Genomic DNA, 18,880 nt, shown 5'->3' on the forward strand with positions numbered 1-18,880 from the left:
CACAACATCTCTCTTCCACCCTTATTCCTCCACACACTCGTTGGTCCAGGTCTCTTTCCTAGGATTTTGGTTTTTTGGCTCACATTGCGGTCCAGGGGACGCGTGATGCCGTCGATTATTGCGGGAAATTAAATCATCCATCAGACAATACAGTTCGTTTTGACGTATCCGCGTTCAGTGACTAAGAAATCGACCAAGTTGGATTGTCCTTTCAGAATAACTCGTCTTTTGTCCTTTCGTGAGACGCTTTAATTCGGGTTTTGACTCCCTTTGAGCGCATATCAGTTCTTAGACGTGGTTCGAGTTATTCTTCTAGTCCAATCGTTTGTTATCGTGTATGATTCGTTCCCTTTTATTTACGTGGATTCGTGTCTCGATTTTTGGATTACAACGGGATCTTTTTGGATCTATCGAGAGACGTAACCATGCGTTTATTCAGTGATGGAATCACTTTTGGATTTTATTTTAGGGAACAGACTCATCGCGTAACGCGTTTGTTCTTAGCGTCGAGGATCCGTTTGCTCATTTTAGCTACGTGAAAAGACGGCGAGTCTTATTTTGAGCGCACGGTAACCTTTCGGCTAGCAACAGTTCGTTGTTCTTCCCAATCCTACGGGATATACCATCTTAGTGTGGTTATAGAAAACCAACCTTTCGTTAAATCGCGTGTTTGTTCGAAGCGAGGATATCACCGTTTTCTTTCCTTTAGGCGCGAATTTAAGCAAACACGTATATCGGACCATATTTCTTGCAGTTTTGGTAACGGTCGAAATGATCGAGTCGTTAGTCAAAACCCGCAGTCTCGTCCATATGGCGCAATTATTTGGCTTAATTCGGCTTCGAGATTTTAAACGGGGTATACACTCGTCCGAGGCACGTATTCAACGACATTGGTTTATTTTCTTTAACTACCCTCGGGATTGATATATATCGTAGTCTCGGAATGATTTTGCTCGATTAGTTCATTTTTCTTTTCTTTTGTTTTCTTAGTCACCTTTACGGACACATCCATTTCTCTTAAGAACGACACGAGGCATAACGTAAAAGCTCGTCTTTCATTCGGAAGGGATGGGGTACTCGTGCGAAACTTTTCACGTTACGATAAGGTCGTTCGAAACAGAAATGTTCTTCGTTTTCATTTCGTCATGATCTCGTTTTATCCTAACTTATTTAAAGAATGTGAATAACGGCTACTGTTAATATAGTCTTTTGTATCGAGATGTAACTATCCTTAACACTGAACCGATTCATACTAATACGTGCTTACGTCATAACACATTTCCTGAACATGTGCCTTCGTCGGGACACCGAAAGGGACAAGGCGGGTCGCACATGTTCATTCATATGAGATGACTAAGTTGTCTTTAGTTCAAATTGTTTCGATGTTTTAGGGTAATTAGTATGTCGATTCACGAGTATATATTAACACATCGTCTCATTTTATTTACATACTTTAGGATTAGACACGTATTATGGCGGTTTGAAAACACGAATTGATTCATTTATCACATCAAAAATAGTAACGGGTAATCCTATGGAAACTTCTAAGGCTACTATATGTTGACACGGCTGACCGTGGGACCTCACAGGACCGCACAGATTCGCCCCTAACGAATGGATGGGGACCCTCTGGCGCCTTACTGTAAGGGGGAACTTACGCTAGCCTCTTTCGAGCGACGAATGGACTCTCGCTAGAGGTTTCGCGAAAATTACCCAAAGGGTTTGCAATAATACACATGAATGCATACGAAAAGAAGTAAAACGATCCGTCCCCGTTAAGGACTTAATACACGCCTTCCGGAATCAAATTTCTCGCTTCCCCAGCAGAGTCGCCACTTGTTAGACGAGGTGCCGCGGCCTAATCTCCCGGGCGGACCGGGGGGTGGACAACCTCATGGCGACGTAAGCGGTGATTGGCGCCGAAAGCAACCAATCGTGGAATCAAGCTGCTCGGCAGGACCGGAGCTCGGAGATATGGAAGAGTCGCCACCCACGAATGGGAAAATGAATACCGATCCCTTGCGGGAGACCGGTGTGGGTTCGGAAAACTTAGGTACGAGCCGAGAAGGCTAGCTCCTTTTCGGAGAAAGGCTACTAGGCACCCCGACATCGCCCGGTTATGAACCACCGGCCTCCTACTCAGTATGTTAGGCGATAACGGACTAATCGTATACTTCTTTAAGTTTAAAATTCACTTGAAACCCTTTTCTTTCTCTTTTTTTTGAAACCGTTTTGAGCATATATTATTGAAAAGCCATATTAGTAAAGAATCACCCATTTATGTTATACATACACAGAGAGGGGGAGAAAGAAGTGATTTATTTACAACCGTATTTAAAAGTCATGTCGTGTGTTTATTCTACACTAACTTATTCCCCCAAAACGAGTTTATTTACATGGTTCGCACCTTAATCGCCGTTGGAACGATTTAGGTGCGTTTTAAAACCCCGTTTGATGAAGTTTACCCGAATCGCCGTTGGAACGACTCGAGTATTTGAAAACGTTTGAGATAAAAACCTTTTAATGAGAAAACGTGGTTAAACATACAAGTCACTTTTATTTTGTACAAATCCTTTAAGAAAATGATTCAAAAATTCTATTATTCACAAAGAAAATGATTTTAATTACAATGTTCGCTTAATCCGCCTTTGGAACAGATTAAGGTTTTAAAACGTGGTGTTTTGAAAACGATTTGAACTATTGCAAAAAAAAAAACAACTCTATTTATTTACATTAGGAATCTCTAAAAATTCATTAGTTTAAATGATTAAATTGAAAAACTCTCTTTTTGTGATTTATTTTCCCCACTTATTTAATGGACTCTCTACCTATTATAATTACATTAATAAACCCATTTAAACTAATATTCACACTCAAATAATACTCATTTGGAACATGGACCCATGAATGCGCCAAAAGAATAAAGAAAATAATTTAGACATATATATATATATATATATACATTTAAATCAAAAAGAAGATATGAAAATAAGAGTTAACACAAAAGAAACTATATGTATATGAAAATAATAGGTACAACACATTTATATAAAAAAAATGTGAAAATAATAAGTAAATCTTATGAATAAGAAAATAACATTTACCCAAAAATAATTTCATTCAATAATCAACAAAATAACCCAAATATCCCAACACTATATATATATACATAACTAATATAGTTTTAAATACCAAAAATAACATATACTAATATCTATCGATTATTTCTCAAAATATCAAATAACTATCATTTAAAACATAGCCTAAATTAATAAAAAAAGAAATACATATACATAATTATACTTATATTTAGAAAATAGTATAAAAAATGGTATACAAATATTATCAAATAATTATATATGCTAAAGGTCCAGAATAATTTGAAAAACATATATTACATAATTATACATATAATATTAAAGATTAAAAGCTTAAAAGTTAGGAAAAAGGGACTGAAATGGCATTTTTTACGTTTTGGCAGATTTACCGATGGAAAATCCGTCGGTAAATAGCATTTAGTGACAGAATAGGTAAATTACAGCAGCACTCCTAAATGTTTCCAGATTTATTCAAAAGCTTTAAATTAAATCTAATTCAATCGTTTTGGATTTCCGAACTACCAAAGATGGATCATAGTCGAAAACGGAAGTTCCTAAACGACGTTTTTTATTTCAAAACATTATTTAGAAATTTCTTTTAAATTAAAAACTTATAATTACAACGTTTTCGATACCCGAACTACCTTTTTATCGGATCACGGTTCGTATTGGGATATCAAAACGAGGTTTTTTATTTTAACACAAAACCAAATTTTATTCAACACGAAACGAAAATTAAATAAATACGCTAATTAAATAAAACGTGACAAAATAAATGAATAACTAAATAAATAAAAACTATAACATAAAAATAAATAGAAGAAGAAGATAAATAAAATAAAATAAAGAGAGTCTAGTCCTCGGATAATACCTTAAATTCGGTATCTGACAGTCGAAGCCGATTGATTCCACGATCTTCCGTTTTTTTATCTTTTTTTTTTAGTAAAAATTGAACTTTAGGAAATTTGGAATTTTTGAGAAAAAAATATTTTTCTCAAAAAAATTCTCTTTCTCTCTCTAAAAATGTTTAGAGTGAGAAAGGCTCCAAGAAAATCCCCCCTTTTTTCATTGGGATCCGTGCCCTTATATAGGGAAACGGATCCTAGAACTTTGGGCGACGCCCAAGTAAAATTGGGCGTCGCCCAAAGTCGTTGGGCGGCTGCCCAAGGCTTGTTGGGTGGCCGCCCAACACTAAGTTGGGCTACCGCCCAACAACAATGTTGGGCGGCCGCCCAACAATGTTGGGCGGCCGCCCAACATTGTTGTTGGGCGGTAGCCCAACAATTGTTGGGCGATCGCCCAACGGTGTTGGGCGAGCGCCCAACGCAAGGTTGGGCGCCCGCGCCCAACCATGGTTTGGGCGCTCGCCCAACGCTCGTTAGGCGCTCGCCCAACGCTCGTTGGGCGTTTGCCCGACGCGGTTGGGCGCCCGTCCGACGACCCCCGAGGCGTGCCTCGCGCTGTCGGGCGCGCGCGCCCCGCGACCGCCGAATGCGCGTTCCGCGCCGTCGGATGCTCACACGTAGCGGCCGCCGAATGCGCGCCCCGCGCTGCCGGGCGCGCACGCTCAGTGGCCAACGAGAGCGTGCCCCGCGCTATCAGACTCGGGCGTTGCTCGGACGTCGAGAACGTGCCACTCATGGTTGGACGCGTGCGTCCGACGGACGCCGAGCGCACGTCCTGTGCCGTCGAGCGGGCGTTCAACCATTGTCGACCGTGCGCCGGTTGCCGCTAAGCACCCGCGCCATGCCGCTAAGCATACGCGAGCCACCTTACCGGCAACAGCGACCCGCCGTAATTTTCTTTCCTTATTATACGCTTATTATTCTTTATATTTTTTGTTTCTCAAAACTTCCGGAATCAATCGCTTCAACCGTCTTGTTTTCAGGTTTTCGTCACAGGTCCTCCGACTCAATGTCTACAGTTGCCCCTACTTTTCTATTTTGACAGTGATGTGTGTGTTTCGAAAACGTATTTTGCTAACATAACACATGCAACGTAAAACATATAAAAGTAAAAGACACGTAAAGAGTAGGAGGGAGCATACCTGACCTTCGCGCTGCGTGTTCCGGTGTCGTCCTCTGATTCCTTCCATCGTCACCTTTGGAGTGGCCGTCGATGAATGTTCTTTTCTCGAAATCTAGCGTACGTTGGTTATGGGTAAGAATGGATCAAAAGCAATTTCGGTGTACGACCGTTAATGGGATGGCTCAAAAGCAACTCAGGTCTGCGACCGCGAGTAAGATGGCTCAAAAGCGACCCTGGTCCACGACCGCGGGTAAAATGGCTCAAAAGCAACTCAGGTCTGCGACCTTGAGTAAGATGGCTCAAAAGCAACTCTGGTCTACGACCGAGAGTAAGATGGCTCAAAAGCGACCCTGGTCCATGACCGCGGGTAAAATGGCTCAAAAGCAACTCCGGTCTGCGACCGTGAGTCAGATGGCTCAAAAGCAACTCCGGTCTGCGACCGAGAGTCAGATGGCTCAAAGGCAACTCCGGTCTGCGACCGTGAGTCAAATGGCTCAAAAGCAACTCCGGTCTGCGACCGTGAGTCAGATGGCTCAAAAGCAACTCCGGTCTGCGACCGTGAGTCAGATGGCTCAAAAGCAACTCCGGTCTGCGACCGTGAGTCAGATGGCTCAAAACCAACTCCGGTGTGCGACCGTGAGTCAGATGGCTCAAAAGCAACTCTGGTGTGCGACCGTGAATCAGATGGCTCAAAAGCAACTCCGGTCTGCGATCGTGAGTCAGATGGCTCAAAAGCAACTCCGGTCTGCGACCGTGAGTCAGATGGCTCAAAAGCAACTCCGTTCTGCAACCGTGAGTCAGATGGCTCAAAAGCAACTCCGGTCTGCGACCGTGAGTCACATGGCTCAAAAGCAACTCCGGTCTGCGACCGTGAGTCAGATGGCTCAAAAGCAACTCCGATCTACGATCGTGAGTCAAATGGCTCAAAAGCAACTCCGGTCTGCGACCGTGAGTCAGATGGCTCAAAAGCAACTCCGGTCTGCGACCGTGAGTCAGATGGCTCAAAAGCTGGGATTGTTTCTGGATTTTCTTACGACACTATCGTCTGTATCTTCTTACTGGAGCTATCCTCTCGGAGGTTCAATGGGAATGTGTTTTAGTCTGGAATGATATAGACTAATGATCGTTTTTCTGTTGACTGTCATCTATATTTTGACTGGTGTCACTGTTCTGTAAAAATTGACTGTTGTTTAGAGTTCATATCTTGGCAATGTTGGTCGTTGTCTGGGAGAAATGCAGGCTGAAACGGACTGCAAATCGGAGGTCTGTGCACCTAGTAATTAATTATTTACTTTTTACCTTTATGTCAAATCGTACTTTTTTCACTATTTACGGGAATGCCATTCCCTTTTCCTATATAAGGTGGTGGGGTTTCATTTCAACCCCACACCTTCCCTCTCTTCTTTCTCTCACTAGACTTCAATTTGGATTATTCTCGGGATGGATTTAGATGAATGGGATGGCACTAGAGGCATGGACGAGGTTTACGTAAACCTGGATAGAGTGGATACCTTCCACGACCCTACGACGCATTTGAGCAGGACACGCTGCAACGAGGTAAGTAATTTCTCACTTTTATTTGATTCGAACTCTAGGCTTTAGCATTCCTATCCGAACATGATTTGCATGCTAACCCTTAGACTGCCTTAGAGGACTTTAGCTAGAAAACGTGAATTCCTTTACTTACAAGTAGCACTTGTTTATTTTTGTAAGAACGCGCGTTATATGCATGTGAATAGTGACACTGCGAATTTATGCATGCTAACAGTAAAAAAACAACGTGAATAGTGAAGACGTGGATAGTGCACGTGAATAGTAAAAACGTGAATAGTGCACGTGAATAGTGAAAACGCGAATAGTGTACGTGAATAGTGAAAACGTGAATAGTGCACGTGAATAGTAAAAACTTAACTAATGCACGTGAATAGTGCACGTGAATAGTAAAAACTTAGCTAATGCACGTGAATAGTACAGCGTGAACAGTAAAAACTTAACTAATGCACGTAAATAGTAAAACCTAATCTATGCTCCTCGTCCCCGCAGACGAGGGTGGATTAAAGAATTGACTAAACCCTACGTGAATGACCCTACAGGAGAGATTTTTACAGAAAATTGGTCCTAACTGACCGGATGTCTCTATGAAAGAATACCTAGTCTTAACGCGTTCTTATCAATCGCATGCTTTAGGAGCTGTATTTAAATTTTCTTGTCTTGTTCTTTTTAGTTCATTGAGATTTCGGGGACCACCGCCGAGATTACTCGTGGTATGATAGGCTAGGTGCCGCGGCGAGAGCCCACGTGCGAGAGTTGGGCTTCGAGCCTTTTATTGCAGCGCTGCCCCGCACCAACGGGGTATGCGATCATTTTGGCCTACGGGCCTTATGTGAGCGGTGGGTTGACTCGACCCACACCTTCCACCTTTCCTTTGGGGAGATGACCATCTCGCCTCGAGATTTTTCGCTGCTGACAGGGTTGCGAGGGAGCAACACTCCCGTTCCTTTCCATTTCGGTATAATGCGACCACAGGTTGACCTTGCTAGGCTCGCTGCCTTGATTGGACCAGGAGTTCGCCTATGCGCCAAATCTACTCCAGCGAAGTTTATTTCCACAGCGAGCCTCTTGAGTTGGCGAGATTTGTGCGAGACAAACGATACCGACTTGGCGGTTCGCAGCTTCTTAATGTATACTCTGAGTGAGACGATTTTCCGCACGAAGGGCGGAAAGGTACACGCAGGTCTCATTCAGGCGCTCAACGATCTGGATGCAGCGGCTTCCTACGATTGGGCGGGGGCAGGCTTAGCCTTTCTCTACAAGTTTTTGGATCTGACTTGCCGGAAGCGCAAGGATTTCGGTGGTTACACCTTTGCTCTGCTGGTACGTGACGCCCTCTTGACTTGCCCGTCTTATCTTTTTCGCGTTTTTCACACTCCTAGTCCTTGTTTTTACCGCAGGTGTGGGCGTATGAGAGGCACATCCTTCCCAGCCGGTCTCGATCTCGACCGAGAGTACCGAGGTCACCTTTCATGACTCGATGGAGGGATTTTGACTTGAGTGCCGAAAGGAGTAGGACGGTGCCACGGCTCCTAGATTGGATCGACTCGCTGACCCTCACACAGGTAGATTTTGCCTAATCATGCTCGGTTTTTGTTTGAGTTTTTCTGACTTTCTCTTTGTGCATTTTTTAGATTAAGTTCAGGTGGGACGAACTCGACTTCGGCCCCGATTATACATATGTATCGATGATCCAGGAGCAGCAGTGTGTGCTCACCGGCCCCTGCGTGCGGGCATGGTATTTAAGGGATCGAGGCATCATCAGAGTTAGGGACGCTCACTGGACACCGGGTGAGATCCCCGTCTATATGTTCGCGGTGCGGACCATGCCCTTATCGACCGTTCGTCGGGACTTGACCCGTCGGTTTGTTGGTAGAGCGGTGTGGATTCACGCCGGGGGCCGTGAGCCTTACTTATCTACTCTGCTGAGCGCGAGGGATACCCCGACTGCAGCGATGGAGGTGGATCCGGTGGCAGATGTATTTTCGAGGGAGACTGTCGCGGCAGTCTTCGGTTAGAAGGAGGTCCCGGTAAGTGGTTCTACCCCCTTCTTATTTTACCTTTCATTCATGAGATGTTTAGGGGTTTTTATTGTGTTTTTTTTTTGCAGGAGGGGTCCTGGAGGAGTGCCCATTTATCTGATTTCTTTGACGGTACTCGAGCTTAGACGCCTGTGTGCGAGCAGCCCTACTACATCGGCGAGTCCTCCAGCACTGCCCGATCGAAGAGGTCTTCCCTAGGTGTGCCCCTACCAGACTACAGGAGAGATTATGCCACGATTTGCTATGACGAGTCTGGGGCAGCTTATGCGGGATTCGAGGCGGCTCCTCCTATCTTCTCCCCGAGGGTCCCATTTGATCCCTCAGACGCTTCTCTGACCACGAGGGAGACTTGTACGGATTACGTGGGGCTGTCTGGTTACCTACGAGATCGCCTCAGCTTGCGCTGCACCGATCACCTGGTATGTATCATTACTTTACTTTAGTGTAGTGGAATGTATGCATGTATGTATGATTTATGTTTTTGCCTATGCTGCTTTTTATCTGTTCTTTTTTTCTTCTTTTTCTGTAGAGTGATCTGCATGCCCACGAGCGGAGGCAGAGCGAGTTGGTGTGGGAGGCCGACGCCCGGGTTGGTCAGGTGTATCAGGAGAGAAATGACCACTGGTCAGGGATGATGCGAAGGGAGACTGAGGGTCGCCTTGCCGTCGAGGAGAGGGTGCGTAATGAGTCGATCAGGCGCCTTGCTGCAGAGGAGAGAGCACGAGCTGCTGATGAGAGAGCACGCGCCTCTGATGAGAGAGCGCGAGTTTTTGATGAGAGAGCGCGTGCTGCCGAGGAGGCACTATCTGCGGAGCGGGCATCACACCTGAGAGATTTTGAGGACTATTGGGACTTCCCTCCGTATTAGGCTCGTTATGTATTGCTTTGTAGCTTTCATTATTGCTTTGTAGCTTTTATTGGAGTTTCCCCTCTGTATAGCTGATGTATAGAGAGTGGGGTGGATAGTAGGTAGGCTTTTTGTGAAAAGTAGGGTAGGAAATGTATAACTCGTGATTCATATTACCATGCATTCAGTAGATTATGATGATTCCAATCATTCTCGTCAAATATATTCATGCCCTTTATTTATTTACAAACAACAGAAATACTTAGTCTTTTATACATTGTTTTTGTAATTGCTCAAGTCATAACTATTGTTACCAGGACCCGCCTTTCGGTTTTCGGATCCCGGCGATTTTTCTCCTCTCCTTTTACTATCCCGGAATATTTAAATGAGTGCCCTTTCGGGTTTTCACCCATTGGGATTTCCCTTATTATTGCTGTAGACACCGAGTCGGAGGACCTGTGACGAAAACCTGAAAACAAGACAGTTGAAGCGATTTGTTCCGGAAGTTTTTGAAAAAATATAAAGAATAATAAGCAAAGAAAATTAACGGCAGGGCACGGGTGCTTAGCGGCATCCTGCACGCGGACGACAATGGTCGAACGCCCGCTCGGCGGCACGAGATGTGCGCTCGGCGTCCGTCGGACGCTTCGCGAGTGGCACGCCCCTGACGTCCGAATAATGCCCGGGTCTGGTGGCACGGTGCGCGCTCTCGTGGGCCATTGAGCGTGCGCGCCCGGTGGCGCGAAGTGCGCATTCGGCGGCCGCGGGGTGCGCGTACCCGACGGCGCGAGGCGCACCCCGAAGGTCGTCGGGCGAGCGCCCAACCACGTCGGGCGAACGCCCAACGAACGTTGGGCGAACGCCCAACGATGGTTGGGCGCGGGCGCCCCAACATTGCGTTGGGCGGCCGCCCAACGCCGTTGGGCGATCGCCCAACGAATGTTGGGCGGCCGCCCAACAATGTTGGGCGGTAGCCCAACTTAGTGTTGGACGGCCGCCCAACATGCCTTGGGCGGCCGCCCAACAACTTTAGGCGACGTCCAATTTTATTTGGGCGTCGCCCAAAGTTCCGGGACCCGTTTCCCTATATAAGGGCACGGATCCCAAGTTAAAAAGGTGGGGGGATTTTTGAGAGAGCTTTCTCACACTAGATATTTTTCTAGAGAGAGGAAGTGGATTTTTTGGGAAAAAACATTTTTTTTCCTAAAAATTGAAAATCTCTAAATTTCCTTAGTTCAATTTTTACTAAATTTTCATTAAAAAACGGAAGCTCGCGGTTCGTGGAATCAATCGGCTTCGACTGTCAGATACCGAATTTAAAGGTATTATCCGAGGACTAGACTCTTTATTTTATTTAATTTATTTCTCTCCTTCTATTTATTTTTTATGCTATAGTTTTATTCCTTTAGTCATTTATTTATTTTGTCACGTTTTATTTAGTTAGCGTATTTATTTAATTTTCGTTTCGTGTTAAATAAAATTCGGTTTTGTTTTAAAATAAAAACCTCGTTTTGATATCCCAATACGAACCGTGATCCGATAAAAAGGTAGTTCGGGTATCGAAAACATTGTAATGATAAGTTTTTAATTTGAAAGATGTTTCCAAATAACGTTTTAAAATAAAAACATCGTTTTAGGAACTTCCGTTTTCGACTATGATCCATCTTTGTTAGTTCGGAGGTCCAAAACGATTGAATTAGATTTAATTTAAAGCTTTTGAACAAATCTGGAAAATATTGGAGTGCTGCTGTAATTTGCCAATTCTGTCACTAAAGGCTGTTTACCTACGGATTTTCCGTCTGTAAATCTGCCAAAATGTAAAAAATGCCATTTCCGTCCCTTTTTCTTAACTTTTAGACTTTTAATCCCTAGTATATATATATATAATTATGTAATACATTTTTTTCAAATTATTAAAGAATTTTAGTATATATATTTATTTTAGAATATTGGTATATCATTTTTATTTTATTTTACAATATAAGTATAAATATATATATAAGTATTTCTTTTTTATTAACTTAGGCTATGTTTAAATATTAGTTATTTGATATTTTGAGAAACAATGGATGGATATTAGTATATGTCATTTTTGGTATTTAAACTATATTAATTATGTATATATATGTATAGTTTTGGGAATATTTGGGTTATTTTGTTGATTATTATATGAAGTTATTTTGGATAAAGGTTATTTTCTTATTTAGGAGATTTATTTACTATTTTCACATCTTTAAAATATAAATGTATTTTATCTAGCATTTCCATATATGTATTATATAGTTTCTTTTTATTAACTCTTATTTTCTTATCTTCTCCTTTTTGATTTAAATGTATATATATATGTGTCTAAACTATTTTCTTTATTCTTTTGGCCCATTCATGGGTTCATGTTCCAAGAAGGTTTTATTTGAGTGTGAATATTAGTTTAAATAAATTTATTGTTGTAAGTATAACAATTAGAGAGTCCATTAAATAAGTGGGGAAAATAAATCACAAAAAAGAGAGTTTTCAATTGAATTGTTTAAACTAATGAGTTTTTTTTAGATTTCTAATGTAAATAAATAGAATCATTCTTGTTAATATTTCAAATCATCTTCAAAACACCACGTTTTAAAACCTTGATCCGTTCCAAAGGCGGATTAAAGGATCATTGTAATTAAAACCGCTTTCGTTGTGAATAATAGAATTTTCGAATCACTTTCTTAAAGAATTTGTACAAAGTAAAATTGACTTGTATGTTTAACCATGTTTTCTCATTAAAAGGTTTTCATCTCAAACGTTTTCAAATACTCGAGTCGTTCCAACGGCGATTCGGGTAAACTTCATCAAACGGGGTTTTAAAACTCACCTAAATCGTTCCAACGACGATTAAGGTGCGAACCATGTAAATAAATCCGTTTTGGGGAAGTAAGTTAGTGTAGAATAGACACACAACATAACCTTTAAATACGGTTGTAAATAAATCACTTCTTTCTCCCCCCTCTCTGTGTATGTATAAACATAAATCGGTGATTCTTTACTGATATGGCTTTTCAATATCATATGCTCAAAACGGTTTCCAAAAAGAGAAAGAAAAGGGTTTCAAATGAATTTTAAACTTAAAGAAGTATACGATTAGTCCGTTATCGCCTAACATGCTGAGTAGGAGGCCGGTGGTTCATAACCGGGCGATGTCGGGGTGCCTAGTAGCCTTTCTCCGGAAAGGAGCTAGCCTTCTCGGCTCGTACCTAAGTTTCCCAAACCCACACCGGTCTCCCGTAAGGGATCGGTGTTCATTTTCCCATTCGTGGGTGGCGACTCTTCCATATCTCCGAGCTCCGGTCCTGCCGAGCAGCTTGATTCCACGATTGGTTGCTTTCGGCGCCAATCACCGCTTACGTCGCCATGAGGTTGTCCACCCCCCGGTCCGCCCGGGAGATTAGGCCGCGGCACCTCGTCTAAACAAGTGGCGACTCTGCTGGGGAAGCGAGAAATTTGATTCCGGAAGGCGTGTATTAAGCCCTTAACAGGGACAGATCGTTTTACTTCTTTTCGTATGCATACATGTGCATTATTGCAAACCCTTTGGGTAATTTCCGCGAAACCTCTAGCGAGAGTCCATTCGTCGCTCGAAAGAGGCTAGCGTAAGTTCCCCCTTACAGTAAGGCGCCAGAGGGTCCCCATCCATTCGTTAGGGGCGAATCTGTGCGGTCCTGTGAGGTCCCGCGGTCAGCCGTGTCAGCATATAATAGCCTTAGAAGTTTCCATAGGATTACCCGTTACTATTTTTGATGTGATAAATGAATCGGTTCGTGTTTTCAAACCGCCATGATACGTGTTTAATCCTAAATTATGTAAGGAAAATGAGACGATGCGTTAATATATACTCATGAATCGACATACTAATTACCCTAAAACATCGAAACGATTTGAACTAAAGACGACTTAGTCATCTCGCATGAATGAACACGTGCGACCCGCCTTGTCCCTTTCGGTGTCCCGACGAAGGCACGTGTTCAGGAAATGCGTTATGACGTAAGCACGTATTAGTATGAATCGGTTTGGTATTAAGGATAATTACATTTCGATACAAAAGACTGTATTAACAGTAGCCGTTATTCACATTCTTTAAATAAATTGGGATGAAACGAAATCATGACGAAACGAAACCAAAGAACATTTCTGTTTCGAACAACCCTGTTGTAACGTAAAAAGTTTCGCACAAGTAGCCCGTCCCTTCCAAATAAAAGACAAGCTTTTACGTTACACCTCGAGTTGTTCTTAAGAGAAATGGATGTGTCCGTACAGATGACTAAGAAGATAAAAGAAAAGAAAAATGAACTAAACGACCAAAATTCATTCCGAATCTACGATATATATCAATCCTGAGAGTAGTTAAAGAAGATAAACCAATGCCGTTGAATACGTGCCTCGAACGAGTGTATACCCCGTTTAAAATCTCGAAGCCGAATTGAGCCAAACCATGTGATTGCGCCATATGGACGAGACTGCGGGTTTTGACTAACGACTCGATCATTTCGACTGTTACCAAAACTGCAAGAAATATGGCCCGATGTACGAGTTTGCTTAAATTCGCGCCTAAAGGAAAGAGAACGGTGATATCCTTGCTTCGAATAAACACGCGATTCAACGAAACGTTGATTTTCTATAACCACACTAAGGTGATATATCCCGTGAATTGGAAAGAATAAAGTATTGTTGTTAGCCGAAAGATTACCGTGCGCTCAAATAAGACTCACCATCTTTTCACGTAACAAAATGAGCAAACGAATTCTCGACGCTAAAAACAAACACGTTACGCGATGAATCCGTTCCCTAAAATAAAATCCAAAAGTGATTCTATCACTAAATAAACGCATGGTTACGTCTCTCGATAGATCCAAAAGGATCCCGTTGTAATCCAAAAATATGAATCCATGTGAATAAAAAGGGAACGAATCATAGACGATAACGAACGATTGGACTGAAAAGAACAACTCGAACCACGTCTAAAAACCGAGATGCGCTCAAAGGGAGTCAAAACCCGAATTAATGCGTCTCGCAAAAGGACGAAAGACGAGTTATTCTGAAAGGACAATCCGACTTGGTCGGTTTCTTAGTCACTGAACGTGGATACGTCAAAACGAACTGTATTGTCTGATGGATGATTTATTCTTCCGCAATAATCGATGGCATCACGCGTCCTCTGGACCACGATGTGAGCCCATACCAAAATCCTAGGAAAGAGACTTGGACCAACGAGTGTGTGGAGAAATAAGGATGGAAGAGAGATAATGTGATGATTGTGATTGTTATCTAACGTTTTCTTTCTCTTATTGCGATCTACTTACGCATTATGTACGATTTTCGCTAACTAGTTTGTTTGTATAGATTTATGTCTTGTTGTACATCAGTCGAGTCAGATTTAAGTTATAATGTGTTCTCTGCTTAACGAATCATTGCAATCATACCATATAGAGCATTGCATGCTAACCGCATTGCGTGCAGCCATTCTAGGTTTAATAGATTTAGGACGTGTTTATTAGGAAAGTGAGAAAGAGTCGACCCCAGCGTCGCGTGTCATTCATGAGGCATACTAGTTATGTCGTGACGTATCCCATACGTCTTTGCCTTGTCATACCTATGTGTTGGGATGCATCCTATGCGTCCTTGGCACGTCTCGCGCGTCTTCACCGTGTCGTTTGTATACTAGCTAGGAGGCATGTCCATTATGTCGTGACGTATCCTATGCGTCTTTGCCTTAGCATACCTTATGCATGGTAGCGTACCTCGTATGTTTCTTCAGTGTCGTAGGCACTAATCGGAAGGTACAACCCTTATGTCATGGCATGTCCCATACGCTTTTATTTTGGCATACCCCGTATGTCACGGCACCTCCAATATGTCCTTACCCTGTCAAGAGGCGTACTGTTCTCTCGTGACGTATCCCCTATATCCTTGCTGCGTCATATCATCACGTGTCCACCCGTCGTGAGTCCCACCTGTCATGGGATGATGTATTCCTTGCATCTTTACTTTGTCATACTCCATGAGACGTAACGCACCCCATGCATCTTCCATTAATCATTCAGACACCGATCAAGAGGCGTACCCGTTATGTCGTGACATATCCCATATGTCTTTTCCGTGTTGTGCCTCGTATATTATGACACATTCCTTGTGTCTCTACCATGTCATTACACACCGGTCAGAAGGTGTACTATATGTGTCATAACGCATCCTGTACATCTTCACCTCATTCCTTGTGCCAAGCGAGGGGCATGAGTTGCATGCCCCATATGTCAGGGCATGTCAGGTGCTTGTTCACCATGCTATGTACGTTAGATGAAAGGCATACCATTTGGGCCGTGACATATCCCATACGTCCTTACCTCGTCCCATCTTCCATATCGTGAAAGGTCCCATGCGTCTCCATCACGTCAGCTATAGACCAATCAAGACGTGTGCTCGATGCACAACTGTGCATCATGTACGTTCGGGTATTGTCAAGGTCGTACATCACGATAGGTCGCATATGCAGCTTCTATATCAGATACACTAGTCCAGAGCCATATCCCGTGTAACAGAAGACATACCCCGCATGTTGTGATGTGTCTCATATATTAGTCCGGAGGAGCACCTTTAGACCTTTAGGTATTCCCTACGTCTTCGCCATGTTATACTTTGTGGGGGATACACCGCACATGTCTTTATCATCCTGTTCATACCATTAGAGAGTGTACCTGGTGCATCGTGACATGTCACATGCGCCTTCACCGTGGTGTTTACATCATCCGAAGACATATCCCATATGTCGTAATGTATCATGTATCCCTCTATCGTGGTTAGGCTTGTTTGGTGGTCATACCCCGCTTATCCTGACATTCGCATCTTGGGGCAAGTCCCGTACACTGTCTGCACGGTCAACTCAAGACGTACTAGGTGTGTCGCCATGTCACCGACAACATATCGGTTGTTCAAAAAAAAAAGAAAAAAAATTATCACGACGTCGGTTCCCTCGAGACTCGAATTAACCATTCATCACATGTCTCACACACGTCCTACTTACGCCTCAAGACATACCATGTATGTCGCTACACCTTAGCCAACACATCTCAAGATTATGACTGGTACCTTGATCTCAAATAGAACCATAATCTCACGGGTCGTCGTCACCTCCCTTTCGTATCTCAAGACATACCCACGGATGTCGCCACGCTATACACCATGCCTAGGTGATTCCAAATTACGTTGTGGTATTATCCATGCCCCTCACCTCGTAGGTTGCCATCATGACCTTCGCACGCTAAGACATGCCACGTGTGTCGGCGCGCCGTGCACCTATACTCCAAAGTTACGTGGTTGTAAGATCGAAACCTTAGGTGCATATCCCACGCTAAGACATGCCACGTGTATCAGCTTTCGGTGCATATCCCGTATGTCACCGCTTGTGCCTTAGTCATACATTGGGCCTTGTCAAAATGTGCCCCACATGTCGCCTTGTCATTGACAATATTTGTAGCCCACGAATATGTCATTAGGCTATCCAATTCTGGACCGACCTTTGACGCGTGTTCCATATGTCATCCCTCGCACCTTACTCACATATCAAAGACTGAGTCGTTTATACCATCCAGTCAGGGTTAAGCTTGTGGCACACACCCACATACGCGGTTCGGTACGTCCTATTCGCATGACAAATGTTGAGTCACTCATGACATTGAGTTCCAGTCGAATCTGGGGCAAGTTCATATATGTCATCACGTGCATCTTGCTTACACCCCCAACGTCGAGTCATTTGTATCGATAAGTTCAAGTTGGACTTTTGGCCCGTACCTGTCATATAGAGTGATTCATGTCATCGAGTCCAAGTCACACCCTTAGGCACGTACCCTATGGGGCCGTCTCGAGCATCCCGCTCATACCTCGACACATTGAGTCGTTCATGTCGTGAGGTTCCTATCAAACTCTTGACGTACGCCTTGTAAATTGTCACTCATATCTTGAGTACGCCTCAAACAGTGGTTTGTTTATGTTGTCAAATCCTCGACACGCTCCCCTTACACCCTTGGTATTATTGTCTATGCGCCCCAAACTCTGAATTGCCTTATTTACGAGTCTGAGACATATGCCCTATGTGTCGCTATTTGGGTCTCGCTCGTATCAGTAGTATCGAGTTGTTCATACCGCGGCTAAATCCAACATTTGGCACTTACCTTGAAGGTCTTGGTGTGCGTCCCCGTTGCTCCTCGAGTTGTTCATAATAATAGGTCCTAGTCATCTCAAATATCGGTGATGAACCCTATACGTCGTAAATATCCACATAAGATCTTTAGGGATTCTTATAAAACATGTCATCATCAGGTTTGCGCTATGAAACAAATTGACCTTCGACACGTACCGGGTAAGTCGTCGTTTCCGTCTCGTTGATACCTCGATCGAATTAGGACACTTCTCATTCTACCAGACGCACCGATGTCCGCAAATTCATCGAGGTATTTGGGGTCTCTAGCTTAAGTTAATCCTTAGACTGCACCATGCGTGTCGGTATCGTGTGTAGCTGACACTTCCAATGTTGTTAGAAGGTACCCCTCGAGTCATCTCTGTGCTTCATCTATACCCAGAGTTGGTCAGATAATACGTGTGTCGTATGCGTACCCTATTCGTGTCTCGTACCTAGCATGTTGGATTTCCCCCACGATGGTCGAAATCCCAAAATCAAGCCATCACATCGTTCGTCAGTTGCGTATAAGTCAATCGTGGGGGCACATTAAGTGGGACTCCCATCCGGCCGTTTGGCTACCTCTAAGGCATACAACGTACGTCACCGCATTTCCTAAATGCACCACGTTTCGAACCACTCTGCCCAAGCACTAGTGAGTCGAGTAGGAATTAATAATTGGCACATGCCTCGATGTTGACATATGCATCCTATTCGAACCTCGAGTATCAGGTATTCCGTGTGCATTATCCCGTCAAATAATACCCATCATTGCAATAGTTGCTTTCCAAGAGAAGCTGACAATTGGCGCACATCACGTATGTCACTCGCGTCCTCCTTATGCCTTAACCTGTTTGAGGCACGCCCCGTGTGTTACCACTTTCTGCATAGCCCGCCAAGGTTCCGTTGGTACGTCTACGCATTTGTGTCTTGGGTTTAAACTAACCATCGACCCACACCCCATATGTGGTGGCCTCGTCCCGCTTGCTTCTAGTTTAGGACACACCCTCTATCCCGGCCTATTTCAGGAAACTTGTGATTCCCAGAAAGACGTTTCCCTGTTATCAGTATCAATACCAAGTAAACTATGGACAAGTGCCCCGCATGTCTC

The sequence above is a fragment of the Euphorbia lathyris genome, chromosome 9 (genome assembly GCF_963576675.1).
Source record: "Euphorbia lathyris chromosome 9, ddEupLath1.1, whole genome shotgun sequence".
Classification (NCBI taxonomy): Eukaryota; Viridiplantae; Streptophyta; class Magnoliopsida; order Malpighiales; family Euphorbiaceae; genus Euphorbia; species Euphorbia lathyris.